Genomic DNA, 15,101 nt, shown 5'->3' on the forward strand with positions numbered 1-15,101 from the left:
ATCAATAGCAAGTATTCATGTAGCCCTTGTAATGATCCAGGGAAATTTAGAAGCTTTTCACAGTACAAAAGGAAACAGAAGAGAATTAATTTAAATCTGAGTATGAGAACTTCACTGGTAGAGTAGCTGGAAAGCTCAGAGAAGGTGGGGTGACCTACCTCAACTGTTGGCATTGTGCCTAGATAGGGAAACTGAGAGATGCTTCCAGAAGTTTGGATGTGGGCATAGAAACCTGTCAGGGTAGATGATCAGCACCTAAATTAGGACATAGAAACAAGACTGCCAAGAGGCTTCCAGTGAGGCTGACCACAGAGTCAGAAGACAACACAGAAGCTCCTCAGCTCTGTTTCCCAGTCAAGGTGGGGCCTAGAAGCCAAGCTTCCCAGTACCAGGTGGTGGCTTCTGTGCACTTGAACCAACCATGTGTCCTCAGAGAACCGGACTACAGAGTGGCAGCTGCGGGGCTTACAGGTGTCTATCTCACCTGGGTAGAGAAGCACCTTCTCTTTCCTAGTCACTGGGGCTGCACCTCATTGGTGGTGACTTTGGTATTCTGTTCATTCTGATTTGATTACTGTGGCCTGTCAGGATATGAGCCCTGCCTGGCCAGCTCCAGGCCATACACCCACTCATGACACCAGAAAATAAGCTCAGGCCCCCATGAGCCACACCAAGTGAGAATGAAGGGAGTTAGCCCAAACAAAAACAGGGGGAGCTGTTAACAGAAGGATAATGAGGACTGGGTAAGCAAAATCGTCAACCAAAAGTCTTTGCCTAGGAGTATGGCAGTGGTGCCTATAAATAAATAAATAAATAAATAAATAAATAAATAAATAAATAATTGCAAATTAAATAGATTTTAAATATTCAGCAAATTATAAATTGCAATCAGTTGCGGTTATGATTTCATATAAGAAAGACTATTCTAACACATTCTAAAACGATGTGCAGGACAGAATGGCAGGAGAAGGCACAGGCTCCCCGACTCAGGCAGGGCAGGGGCGGCAGCGGGCAGACTTGCTGTCAGCAGTCAGCACCCCAGGAGACCCTCAGGTGTCGTCCTTCATCTAGAGGCATGCGGTGATATTTATTACAGCGGCACGGTGAGAATTCTCCATTAATAAATTGAGCAGCCTCCTGTGACTTGCAGGACAAGATGAAGGCAGTCACTCATGCATTCCTTGATCTTAAAAATGGTTATTAATCACTTTTCCTTCTGTGTTTGTCAGGCCACTTGGTTGAAATTGGCAGAAACCCACAAAAATGGGGGAAAAAATCCTCATGTATTACCCACCTCGGGAAGAGCAGTGTGGAGTGGGTCTGAGCCTCTGCTAGAACCTAGAATACATTCGGGTCCTCCCTCTCTCTCCTCCTGCCCCATCTCCCCTGGCAACAACCGTCCTCACTTAGCCACCTGTTCTCAGGGAGCCTGGGACCAGGAGTGCCAAGATGGGCTCATAGTCTTCCATCATAAATTTAGAAGACCCAGGGAAGGGGCTTCAATCAGCCCAGTGAGTCAGAGGTCCAGCTTTTCCTCAAGTCATGTCACTTGAGGAAAAGGCCATGTTGCATGAGTGGATGGTATTGGTATTTCCAGCCACGGAGTGGTGTGTGTGTGTGTGTGTGTGTGTGTGTGTGTGTGTGTGTGCAGGAAGGGAGATGGGGGTGGTGGTCAGGAGCATCGCTCCCTAAAAGAACAAGGCTGCATTTGAGCCTTTGTGATCCAGTATCGCGTCCTGGGGATGGGAATAGAGCAGTGCATCACACATGCTATTCACCCGGGTATTTCATACATACCTGGGTGCTCACTGTGCCCACAGGGAGCACTGGAAATTTGGGGGCAGTTGGCTTGCCCCAGGGGCTGGAGGTGCCGCCGTATGTAAGGTGTGGGCAGGGGACCACCCGTAAAGTACATGAATGTCCCCACATGCAGACGGTCCTGCCTGATGCTTCTTGTGTCTTTTTTTTTTTTTTTAAGATTTTATTTCTTTATTCATGAGAGACCCAGAGAGAGAAAGAGGCAGAGACACAGGCAGAGGGAGAAGCAGGCTCCATGCAGGGAGCCTGACGTGGGACTCGATCCCGGGTCTCCGCTCCGGGCTGAAGGTGGCGCTAAACCGCTGGGTCACCCAGCCTGCCCTTGTGTCTTTGTTGAGAGGCTTGATCTTCCTGGAAGGGGACAGACACATACCCCAGCCAATGACAGGTGCCTCCTCTTCATACATTTGGGAGCCCAATGGAAATACTCGTCAATAGGTGCAGAATTATCTAAGTGAGATTTCATCTTGCTCTGCAAATAAAATGCCTTTGAAAGCAATAAATCTTTAACCCCTCTATATGAAATGGTTTATTAAGCCTTTACCACGGAGAGGCAGATGGTGGTGATGGCTACAGATTAATGGGACTTCTTAGCGTTAGGAAAGCAAGAGACAGTGGAGCTTGACAGAAAATCAAAGTGCCAGTCACAGACACGCCAGCCCCAGACTGTGTGAAGGAGACCAGCGTGGGAGGTAAGGTGGCTCCCAGGGCCCGGTAGGCATCCCTCCATCCCCCTCTCCTGGGGCTAATGTGTCCCCGGCTGGGCTCTGTCCCAATGCAGAACCTCCCTAGAAAATGGGAATTTTCCATGCCCAACCCATTCCTTTAGAGGAAAGAAAGAAATGACATCTCCTTGCTCCTGAAATTGCCCACTTAAATTTCAAATGTGCCTGCAAGGTCACTCACGGGGCAAGCACACCTGGTGATCAGATCCCCCAGCCATGTCAGCCTACAGGGGCACCCCCGCTCCCTGGGACTGGACATTATGTGCAGGCAGTTGATGTCTTGGAAACGTCCACAGAGCAAAACACGGCACTTGAAAAGAATCGGAGCATTTTTGCAACTTTTTCAAAAGAAAGGCCTCTTGTCTTTCCTGACAACTGTAAATGTTTTCCTAACATTAGGATAAACTGCTTAGTCTTTGGGTAAAAATATGCAGTCTTTAAAGGGTGGGGAAGCTGCAGGCTCTTGGAGACCATTGCATTACCGAAGGAGGTGGGTCCTTCTGACTTTTTTTAGACTTTATTTGAATGTGGCTTACAGACTCTCTGTGTTGGCTTTTTCCCCCTTTCTTGTGAATAGGAGCTCCATGAATAGGGTGCTGTGTGGGCAAAGGTTAGGTTTGGATCTCCTGATTCCGGTGATCAACTCCACAGCCCTCATAATTCCCTCAGGCATCACTATCTCGTTGCTCTTTTGCATGAGGCTCCTGGATGACTATTCTTCCCATGGGCACAGCGGTGAGTGGAGGTGACATCTTGAATCTGTCATCATGGTGGAGCCAGCCTGAAGACAAAGCTGGCATCCTGGATGGCAGAGCCCAATTAGGGCAAGATGTCACTGACATAAATTAACCAGCCCTGGCTCAAGCGCCCTTTTATTAATGAGATAGTAAATTCCAGTGTCATCGAAGCCATGTCAGGTGAGCTTTCTGCGGCCATACATGGCATAAGGAAGGATGTAGGACCTTCACTCCTGCACGCTCTTCCTTGCTCTGCTGCCAACCGGCAGTGACCTTGAAGTAATATCACGCGATTTCTTTTGCTTGCATCCATGAGTGAGGCAATGTCACAGATCTTGTGCCTCTGAATGATAATTTCCTGTGCTTTAGTTTATTTGGGCCTCAGGGATTAGAGAAGTAGATATTCCTGGCAGCGACACTGGCATGGCAGTCACCCACCCAGAGGGAGGAAAGGGGAAAGGGTCCAGCCCCTGTCTATGGTGAGCTCTTTAAATAAGAAGACTCACTTAATCCAGCACGGCAGTCCCACCAGATGCGATTACTTGTTCCAGTTTACAGCTGATACAACCAAGGCCCAGAGAGGGTTAGTCACTTGCCCAAGATCACACAGCTGGACCTTGACTGCCTAAATCTCAGTGTTACCTGGTTGGGTTCTTGGTTTCTCACAACAGAAATCAGCCCAGACCCCAAAAAAGGCACAGGCTAAAGTTTTATTGGGGCCATGGGTTGAGCTGAGGGGAGACTGACTGGCAGTTAGGCTGGCCTCTCACAGCAGAAGGGACGCCTTGCTTATGTCAGGTTCCTACTCTATCTAATATGCTAATGAGGGAAAGAGTAAAAAGTGCCTCTTCCTAATTGGTCAAGGGCCTGGCCCTGATTGGTTGATACTGGCAGGTGTCCTGTTTTGAGCCCAGCTTGGGTACGGGCTCATCCTGGCCACATCCTCATTCTCTCTGTAAGGCACCAGCTCTAACAGTAACATCCAGTGGACAGTGTCCCAGGTGGGCACTGTCTTTCGTGTGGGGCTTTTTCCCTTGGCCCCTAACTGTCCCACCAGTGCCTGTGATTTTGCCAGTTCCCTCTGTCAGGGGGAGGAAGAGGAATCACCCTCTCTCAGGCCTCCATAGGAGAAAGGTCTACACGCAGCAGACATTTCCAGATTTAATCAGAGTTGCACTATTTTCCCACACCTGGACACCACCATAAAAGCAAGATGTTTGGGATGAGTAGAGAATTAAACCGGCAGAGACTTCAGTATCTGGTAGGCTCCCGACTGCCATGTCAAGCTCCTATTTCTGCCGTAAACCGACTGTGTCACCACGCCTGAAGTCGGCCACCAGGAAAGCAAACACAGCTAGCCGGCTCAGCATCCACTAGCTTCTTTCTCAGAGATTTCTCATCAGCACTGGATTCAATTAGGTCATTCAGCTGTCCAGCCAGTGTTGCCAGACAACACAGTTCATAAGCCAGAGCAATCTGACTCATGGCTCTGATAATTTGATCAGGTGAATAAAAGATATTTTATTGGTGTTTTTGGAACTGGGCTTCGTTGCCTTGTGTTAGCTCATAATTAAAAAAAGATCCAAAAGTGGAAGCACTCAAGCAATTATAGGTGTGTGTTGAACCTGCCTGGAACTTAGATTTAATCTTGTTTTGTTTTCTCAATTCCTATTAGTAATGACCCAAACACCTTGCAACAAATCTAGAAATGTCCACGAAGACAGCTAATCACGTACTCTGCTCCAAGGGGCTCATCTTGGAGCTACAGGACATTTGGTAGCTTCTGTTCTCATGGTAGAGAAGAGTAACTCGAAGACACCAACTGCTTAGAAGCCTTTTCCCCACAACACTGCAGGGCAGGGCAGGTGCTTCAGAGGTGAAGGTCATGGGCTCCGTCAAGACCAAAGATTCCTGTTTTATTACAAACCAACCCAAAGGTGAAAGTGCTTGCTCCGACGAAAAGAGAAGTTCTTCTTGTCTAGCCACTATGCTGAGGCTGCTTTATGAAATAAAAATCAGATCAAGCTCTGTTTTACTCAGATAGCTTAGGAGCTAGGGAGAATTGCATTACCTGTCCGACCTTGTTAGGCTCCTTGCTAGCAAATGGATAGAACAAGATGATGCAATTTGCTCCGTGAGCTGGTGCTCTGAATTCAGACGTGCGGTGGAAGGGCAGAGGAGGAGAGCAGAGCATGAGTCTGGAACGTGGGCTGGACTCCAGCCTCAGCGGCTGGAGAAGGAGAGTCTTCTCTCTTCTCTTGGCAATGTGCTCTGTAGCTCTGGAGCCCGGGAGGGACGAAGACATAGTCTGGAAGCTGCTGTCACCATCTGCTCCATCCCTGCTCAAGAAAACATGCGTGAGCTTGGGATAGCTTAGGTCACCAATGGAGAGCAGGCAGGGCCAGGTCTGGTGTATCGGATAGGATTGTGTTTGGGAGAATTAACATAACACTCAGCTAATTGTAGCTTCAGAGAATGAATTTATATGAAATGTTTTATGAGAAGTAGAGATTCCAGACTGCGCAGTGGCTTGATTTTGTCTCAGAGACCGGGTTCTATTGTTCTGCCACCGTCATTAGCACTCGGATGCTTCATGGTTGCAAAATGGCTGCTGTGCCTCCAGGTTTCCTGTCTCTGTTCCAGGTAGGAGGAAGGAGGAAAGGGGGAGAAAGCAGACGGCCTTCTATGGTAGGCAGCATTCTGAGATGGTCCTCCAAGATTTTCTGCCCTAATCCCAGGTACTATTGGTATGATAGCTGCCTGTGATTATAGTTACAGGGCAAATGGAATTTTGTAGAAGTAAGCAAGGTTGTTAGTCATTTTGCATTAATCACAAGTGTATCTTGCTGGGCCTAACCTAATCAAATGTGGGCTATGTCTAGGGGCTGAGAGTGGGTGGTCCCTGGAGGAGACCCCAGCCCTCCAACCACACAGAATTGAATTCCAGTGACCTGAATGAACTTGGAAGCAGGTCATTCCCTGGAGCCTCCAGATAAGAGTCCAGCCCAACTGACAGCTTGATTTGAGCCCTATAGGGCTGTCAGTTCAGGACAGAGCCCAGTAGATCATTTGTGACCTCCAGAGCCAGCAGCTGGCAATGGTGTTGTCTTCAGGGCTGTGTTCGTGGTATTTGCTGTGGCCACAATGGAAAATATACCTTCATGTGAGGGTTGGACTTTCATCTGGGGCAGGAGGCCCTCTCTGGCCGACTCTGGGTCACAGGCCCACCAGTGAACACATGCAGGGAGAGAGACACATGCTGTCTCAGTGGGCTTCCTTTATTAAGACTGTGCAAAACCAGGGAGGTGGGAGGGATGAGGGTCTTTGCAAACCCTCTGCATGCCAGGCAGAGGACTGGTGCTCTACATTGCAGGCCTGGCTTCTAAGAGGCTGTGGGAAGGAGAAGGTCTCAGAGCAGTCCAGGTGAGCAGGAAAGGAAGAAGAATTTGCCCTCTCCCCCACCGTCCACTAGGCCAGTGCTCATCCCGTGCGTGAAGCCTCTCACTTCTGGGAGTGCACATGTGAGTGCTGAGCGGTCCTCACCCTGCCCTGTGTCTCACGGCTAGCCAACAAGGCTGCCCTGGGGGAGGAGGTGAGGCTCCCGCTGCTCCAAGTGTGCCAGGCTGTGCCAGGTTCCACCCACGGGAAGTCAGGCAGAGCTCAATGGAGCAGGGCTGGGACAGGAGACCCCAGGTGTGTGCTGGTGGAGTGGCTTCTTTGTCCTCAAAGACAGGACAAAAGCAGGGCTTGGGGGAGGAGAGATGGGAGGTGGTGGACAGAGGCTGGAAGGGGAGCAGAAAGGGTCTGGGCAGGGCTCCCAGGAGAAGGCAGGACAGGTGCTAACTCCGGGGCAGCGCAGCAGTGACTGACGCTCGAAGGTGCCTGAGTGGGGCTCCCTGCCTGTCGCCCTGCCACCTGGAGATGGGACCCCACCCAGACAGAGAACAGAGGCGCAGGGCTTGAGCCATCTGCCGGCAGGGGGGGTTGTTGGGGTGTGAAGAGCAAACCTCACTTTCTGACAGAGGCGGACATCCTGCCTGAGCCCGGACAGGGCTGGGTGCGCCCCTGTGCTCACCTCCACACCACCCCCATGTCGCCTGCCCCCAGCCGTGGTGACGTCAGACGTCAGTGACCGTGCTTATTTCACAGGGCTGTTTGAAGATGAGGTTGAAAAAGAAACATCAAAGTTCACAGAAAAGTTACAAGTGCTGTTCCAACAGAAGATCTAGTAAGGAAACGCTTTGCAGAATTGCTCGGTTTCTCCACAAGGATGCAATAGTTAGAGTGTCGAAGGTCACAGGGCATGACCTGGCCAAGCGGCCGGCCCTGGACTTGGGAGGCCCCTCACACTCCTGTCCTGGGGATGGGGCTGCCTGCCCTTCCCATGGGGGGAGCAGCTTTCCAGGCCACCACAGCCTGGAGAGACATGAGGCGCCGAGACCGTGTGGATGTCGCAGGGACCCCACTGAGGCCGCTCTGTGAACCCCAAGATGCTGGCGGGCAGGCGCGGGCTGAGAGCCTCGCCGGTAAGACCAGCCCGGAATGAAGTTCCCCTGCTTGGTGCACCTGCGGCCCACCCCTGCCGCCCGGTGTCCGGAGGGTTTTGCTTCCTTCCTCAGGAGGTTCCTGAGGTTTCCAACTCACAAAAGCTGAGCTTTGGAAGGTCATGCCCAGGTGATGAACATTTAAAAACAAAACAAAAAACACCCTCCTAATTAAAGGCAACCATTGATTAACCTTAAAACAGGTTATTTCCTCAAATACATCAAAGAGCTGTCTCCCACTGTGAGGAAGTTTTGTGGTAAACCCGCTGCTTATACCATGAGCAATGATTCGAGGTTTAGTTCCTACAGTTCGGGGAAGAGATTTTAACTAGAGGAGAATTTCCATTACTGACAAGTTCAAAACTTATATCCTTTTTTAAGGCTACATCAGCTATTGGATATGGTAATGGTATGGCTGGGAGTCCAGAAGGTGCAATACGAGGCTGGGAATTTGGGAAGGTGGCTGAACATTCCTGAGACCAGTGAGAACTTGAAATACAATCGAAATCAAAGCGTTGACTTCCCAGCTTCACGGCAACTTTGTACGTTGTGCACCAGGAGGTGACAGTCAATGCACCGCAAAGCCGATTTGGCAAGTCCTAAATCTTGGGGGTGGCAAAGCAGGGTTAAATTGTGTTCCTTCGTCCCATAGTGCTATGACCTTGGTCATCTACTTGAGGGTACACCCTGGGAAGGCAGGGACCGTGCCTGCCTAATTGACTGTTGCATCCCTAGTACTTAACAGGGTTTGGCCAGTCTTACACGCTTGCTAAGGATTTGTAAGTAAGAGGTTATAAAGCCATCTGGGCAGGCAGATCTAGAGAGACCCCACTGAGTTGAGTCAGAGCAGCCATGGGGCAGTAGAGAGACGTGGGGACTGTGGCAAATTGCCATCCACCCTCTGGGTTAAAAGGCAGCCCTTTTATTCAACACTCACCCATTGTTGCCACATGGGAATGAGGCCCAGTGTAATGGTCTGAGTTTTATGAAATTGAGAATTTGGAATGCCGTCCTGATGAGTTAAGTGTTGGCTACCAAGTGCATTTCTTTCAAATGTGAACTACTTAAAGAAACGATATCCTGTGGCCTATGAGTTTTTCTGGCTCCTACTGTGTGATCTTAGTCCTAAAGGAGCAATCAAAACCCCAAGGGAAATCTCTGCATAAAAATACTCCTAGAGAACTTGAGGCATAAAACCCTGACCATCCTTGGCCCCACAGTAGACAAACCTATGGATTCTCAGAAGCACTACAGTTGCCACTAAACATTGAATGGCAGACATCATGAAGTGGGAATCGGAGGAAGATACACTGGTTTGGGCTCTGGAAGGAAGCGAGGTTGCCTGAGGTTGTAAATGAACAGCAACGACACTTTGGAACTGGGGACAACAGAAGCGGGTGGGAGGTGCTCCATGCAGACATGTGGCCAATGCTGGTGCCTCCATGCTGTCCTCCCTCTGGGGCTGGGCCAGGCTGGGCAGCTCGGCCAAGGTCAGCTTGCAGAAGTGCAGGTGCCTTGGAAGAAGCCTTTCTCTTGTGAGTTTATCATCTAAGTGTCCCTGAACAAATGGGGTTCTCTTCGTCGGTATCACCTACGGAGGAAAAGATGTGGGTATGTTTTGCGGAAAATCCAGATGCCGTACAAAGGGATGCACTCCTCAGTTAGGTTCTGGCGTCCTCAGCCTGCTCTAACAAAGGGCCACAAACCAGGGGCTCTCTCACAGCTCTGGAGGCCACAAGCCCCAAATCAAGCCATCAGTGGGGCCTTGATCCTCTGGGGGCTGCAGATTGGGGCCTTCCTGCCTCACCCTGCTTCTGGCAGCCTGAGTGTTCCCTGATCACAGACACATCTCTTCAGACTCTCCCTCTGTCCTCATGCGGACTCCTCCCCTGTGTGTCTCTGTGTGTCCTCTTCTGTCTCTGGAAAGGACACTTTCACTGGGTTTAGGGCCCACCCCAATCCACTTAAGTCATCCTTCCCTAATGACATCTGCAAATACCCTGTTTCCAAATAAGGCCATGTTCTGAGTTTTCAGGTGGGCATATGGTTTTGGAGGCATAATTCAACCCGCCAGAGCATCAGAAGGCACGATTGGGGGAAGGAGAGGGATAGGATTCATCAGATCTTTTCCCCTGAGTCTCACACATAAGGCAATGAGCTAGGAGGGGTGATTGACAGACGTGGCCCAGCCAGGAAGACCTAGTAGGGAGGGGTAGTGCTGGCCTTGCTCCTATCTCTCATTCCCCCAGCCAGGCCAGCTGCATGGGGAGGGCAAGGATTCCAGTGATGCAGCCTCCTTGGGCACAGAGCGAGGAGGACCGATGGGAACAACAGAAGACACCCACTCACCCTGCAGGTCAGCATCAGTGGAGGGGTAGACACAGAAACCAAAAAAAATGGAGGAAAATCCGTGTGCTCTATTACCGGAAGGAGCTAACCTAGAAGATACACCTGACCTGAGGCCAGACTCAGATCCTCCCCTTGTCCTCTTGTATGAACCAGGCCACCTGGAATGCAGCCGACAGAGGGGGGGCGGGCAGGGCTGGGTTCCATGGCTCTGTTGCTACAGTCAGCCTCACCCATCAGAGAAGTCACTCTTTCTCCGTGGAGAGGAGTCAGGGAGGGGCAGGGAGCAAAGTGCCTATTGGCTCCCAACCCTCCTGATGTGTGGGGGCTGAGAGGGATCTTCACATCCCCTCTGTAGAAATGGGAGTTGTTGAGGGGAAGCAGCCTCCTTGTTAAGGCAAAAGCCCCAAATTGTAGATAGAAGAAGTTGACAACTACAGCCTGTCGGCCAAACCTGGCCCCCTGCCTGTTTTTATAAATAAAGTTTTATTGGAACACAGCCACGCCTGTCCATTAACATGTTGTCTGTGGCTCTTTTCCTGCTACAATGGCAGGGCCGAGTAGCTGTGGCAGGAACCTTATTCCCACAAAGCTGAAAATACTATTTGGCTCTTGAAAATATTTTTCCAACCTCTAGTGTATGGAATTTGAAAGCTCCCTAAATACAATTGCCCCCTAAATACAGTGTAAAGAGCAAAGGTGGTGGGATACTATTTTATGAAGTGTTCTCTGGAGATCAGGTGGGGGCTCAGAAGAGCCCCCCTCCCACTCTCACCCTGGGCTCAAAAGAGAGGGCGGAATCACCCTCATTATATAAATAAATGGTCTTCTCTATCTCTTTCAGCAAATAGGATACAGTTGAATTTGTGCAAGCTAAATATACATCTGATGCAAATCTTTTTGTTAAAACTTTGTGAAATTTCACTTAAGGAAAGCAGAAAAGACAGCCATTCAGAAAGTATGAGTGACTTGAGGATGAATGAGGAAGAAAGCCAGCACACTGATTGTGCAGAGGAAGGGAGAGGGCCCGGTTCCTGACAAACCCTGGGCCTCCCACTGCCGCGCTCCCTGCAAGGACACCAACCGCTGCTCTAAGTCATCATGGGTAAATTAATCTCTCCCTTGTGGTCAAACAGAAAAAGATAAATCCTCATCATGTGCACCACTTGAATGCCTATAAATAAAACTTTATTAAATAAGAGTATCAGTAAAGATACACAGAAAAACAACACCAGAACAGAAAAATATAGTAAAGTGTGACAAGTGGCTGTATCATGGGTGTTTTTCTTTTCTTTTTAAAAAATATGTCTTCCAAATTCTTCATATTGAACATATTATCTATTCTATCATCCAGAAAAGAGCGAGAAAAATGAATGGTATTTTTTAAAAAATATTTTATTTATTTATTCATGAGAGACACAGAGAGAGGCGGAGACAGAGGCAGAGGGAGAAGCAGGCTCCCCACAGGGAGCCTAATGCAGTACCTCATCCCAGGACCCCGGGATCATGCCCTGAGCCGAAGGCAGATGCTCAACTGCTGAGCCATCCATGTATCCCTTTTTGTTTTTTAAGATTTAATTTTGTAAAGATTTTATTATGAAGGGTATTTAATTTAACATCATTTGTCAACCTATTAAACAAGCTGTGTCCCCAGGAGATCTGCCCTTCCTGGCAGGTATTTTGAGGGCGGCCCCATACCTTCTCCTTGGGAGTGGCCTCTTCTAGAGAGCTGCAGCTCATGGAAGTAGGGCTCTAGGGATGATTTAATAAATAAGGGGAGAGGGTCATGCCACTTCCCCAAAATCTCTGGAAAGATTCAAGTGGGCTTATGTATATGCCTGTGCATTGGAAATGGTTAACAATTTGGCATACTGTTTCCTTTTATTTTCTAAACTGATGTACTCAAGTTTGTTTATTTTCAAAATCTCCAATTATTCCCTTCCTGGCTATAACAGAGACTAAGAAATTCAGCCCAAAGGATCCTGTGTGAGGAATCCGAGGAGCAATGGGCATGGTCAGGACTCCAACCAGGCCAGTCGTGGATGTCCCTGCTTGGAAGATGGTAATGGTTCTCTCCCTACAGAAGGGCTTCAGGGAGGCAAGCAGCTTAGAGAAGAAATCTCTTCTTTTAAAAAAGGGAAGCAAGACCTGTACTTTCTGAGTCACAGGATTATTTTGCAACTGATTCCACTGTTGCATCCCATCGTCTGGGACCATTGGGTAACTGGGCCTGTGTTGACACAGGATCTGTCTCAGCATTTTTAAACAGTGTGTTGTGACCCATTAGATTGGGGGATCATGACATTGACTTAATGTGCTGCCACCAGCATTTAAAACATGAAATAGAACGGAGTGAAATAGGAGTCTCTGGGAGGGTGGCCCATGGTGATGTAGCCGGGAGGTGACAGGTGACAGCAGCAGCAGGTGCACCTGTTCTGAGCTTAGCCTTGGCTGTGGCCAGATCCCGCAGGGACCTCTGGAGTATCATATTACTTCCAAGGGCACTTTTGCTTTGCATGGCCCACATGGAGTGGATAAAAAGACATTTCAGTAGGTGCCACCGGTGTCACGGTGCACCCAGCAGGTGCCCACAGTGCGTGCCCTTGAGCACTGAGGATTCCTGCACACTGGACAGAGTATGCCTACAGGCTCCTGATCTGAAAGCTGGGAGTCCAGGGGTGGAAGAAATCCCCCAGAAGAGCTCAGGGGCGTGGTGTGGGGCATTAGCGACTCCTGAGCCCATCTCCATGGCTGGAGCTGTGGGTCACATCGGTGCCTGGAATCTGGGCTCTCACAGACGGACCCTGGAGAAGAAATGGTGGGCGGGCACACCAGCAGATGACAGTGTGGCTGCAAGGGCAAGACACATCTCCAGCAGCAGCCCAGATCCCTCTCCATTCCAGGAGCAGAATAGACAGCAGAGCTCCCCAGGAGTGTGGCAGGGATGGTGGCCAGCCCCCTGGGAGAGAACTGTGGCAGCCACAAGAAGAGAAGCAGGACTGCTGTCTTTCAGGCACTGGCTTCTGCTGAGAGTGGCTTTCTTCCCGCACCTTTCGTCATGCACACATGAAGGGGGAGGGTCGCGGCTGCATTAACAGACAAGAATAAATACATTTTGCATTATTATTGTCAAAACGTTCTTGCCATGGTGCAGTTGGGAGCTGCCTTTCTCTGGAGCTGCAGCTGCAGGGCATCCAGAAGAATCCGGTAATCAGCTAACAAGCAGAAGTGATTTTTGGCTCCCTCCTCCTTCTCGTCTGTTCTTCCCTTAACCAGGCTCTGACTTCCCCTATTAAAGAATAAGGATAGTCACATTCATCCAGTGTGAAGGGAAATAATGAAAGAAAGGGAGGAGGAGAAGAAGGAAACACAGAGGCCAGGGAGCGCTCATGGAAGGACTCTGGTTAAGACCATTGGGGTTTGAGCACCATCTTGGCCTTTGATTCCAACACTTTGGGGCAAGTTCCTTTGTTTCAGTGAACCTGTTTTCTCTTCTGTAAAGTGGGAATGGTCATCATTCTGAGGTCAGAAGCTTGTGGTGAGAATTAATTGGCTTATATAGAGATCTCTAATGGTCACCAAAGACCAGTAACCATGAGATTGGGGAAGAAGAGGCAGGAATGACGGGACAGAGGAAGTTAGGAGCTCCAGGGCAGGGGAGGGTCTAGGGGGAGGGCTCAGGTGGGGGTAAAGAGTCAGGAGCCCCTGCTTTCCTCCTGAGGTTACCTGGTCATTTGCATTTGGAACCCAAGCATCTCAGCCACATTATTCAGTTGAGTAAGAAGTGTAACTGCTGTTCCAGCCACTTGTGTCTGTTGGTAGGCCATGGAGAAGCCCACTGAGTCCCCAGGGGGTTGTCTGCACTCCAGGGGGCTGAGGACCAGGTGAGAGGAGGCAGGTGACTGTCGCAGGGTGACTCCTGCAGCTGCTCTGCCCAGAACCAAACCTGCGGTCTGCTGCTCATCATCTGTGCCACCTTCGACATGCTGGCCTTCCGGGCCAAGTGAGGAGGACATGAGGATCTCATTCTCACGGCCGCTGTGAGGACTGGGCGGATCCACACAGAACCACTGAAGGCACAACTCCAGGGAGCACCCCATGTAGGGAACAGCCCAGGGAAGGCACCACTGGAGCACATGGGGACATGCTGCCAAAGACACCCTCATCCTTGTGGGACACGTGCACTCTTGCCTCCCCGCCCAAGGTGAGTGAGCAGTGAATGGCTCTGCAGGTAGGCTCCTTCGCTTCTACACAAAGCACCCGGGACAAAGCACCCCCAATGCCTTTGAGTGATGAACTGCTTGTATCTTGGGGACATCCAACATTTGCCCTACGGGTGTCACTAAACCTCAGATTCCCTGTGGGAGAGCCATTCTTTGGGGGTTAAAATGCATTTCCAAAGGGGATTATTTACATAAGAATCTTTTTCATGAAATGGAAGTTGTAGTTTAAACTGGCCCAGCCTGTGGTCCTGCCCAGAGTCCTTTGGCAGCCCTGGCGCACCTACTCTTGTCACATGTCCTCTTAGCGTTCCCCACTCCTCAGATTCCCACCTTTATTTTTTTTAAGATTTTATTTATTTATTCATGAGAGACAGAGAGAGAGAGAGAGAGAGGCAGAGACACAGGCAGAGGGAGAAGCAGGCAGAGGAAGAAGCAAGCTCCATGCCTGACGTGGGACTCGAACCCCAGTCTCCAGAATCACGCCCTGGGCTGAAGGTGGTGCTAAACCACTGGGCCACCAGGGCTGCCCAGATTCCCACCTTTATTCTGACTCTTTGTCCTCATCGATCTGGGCTGTGTCCTGAGGTCTGGAAGAGGCCTGGCATAGACTGGGTGCCATGCACACTGTTTAGGTTAATGAGTGGGTGCAGTCCTATCTTCTTTCAAAGAGGCTGAAACTCTTTTTAGCACCTGCCATTTAATTTATTA

The sequence above is a fragment of the Canis lupus genome, chromosome 27 (genome assembly GCF_048164855.1).
Source record: "Canis lupus baileyi chromosome 27, mCanLup2.hap1, whole genome shotgun sequence".
NCBI lineage: Eukaryota > Metazoa > Chordata > Mammalia > Carnivora > Canidae > Canis > Canis lupus.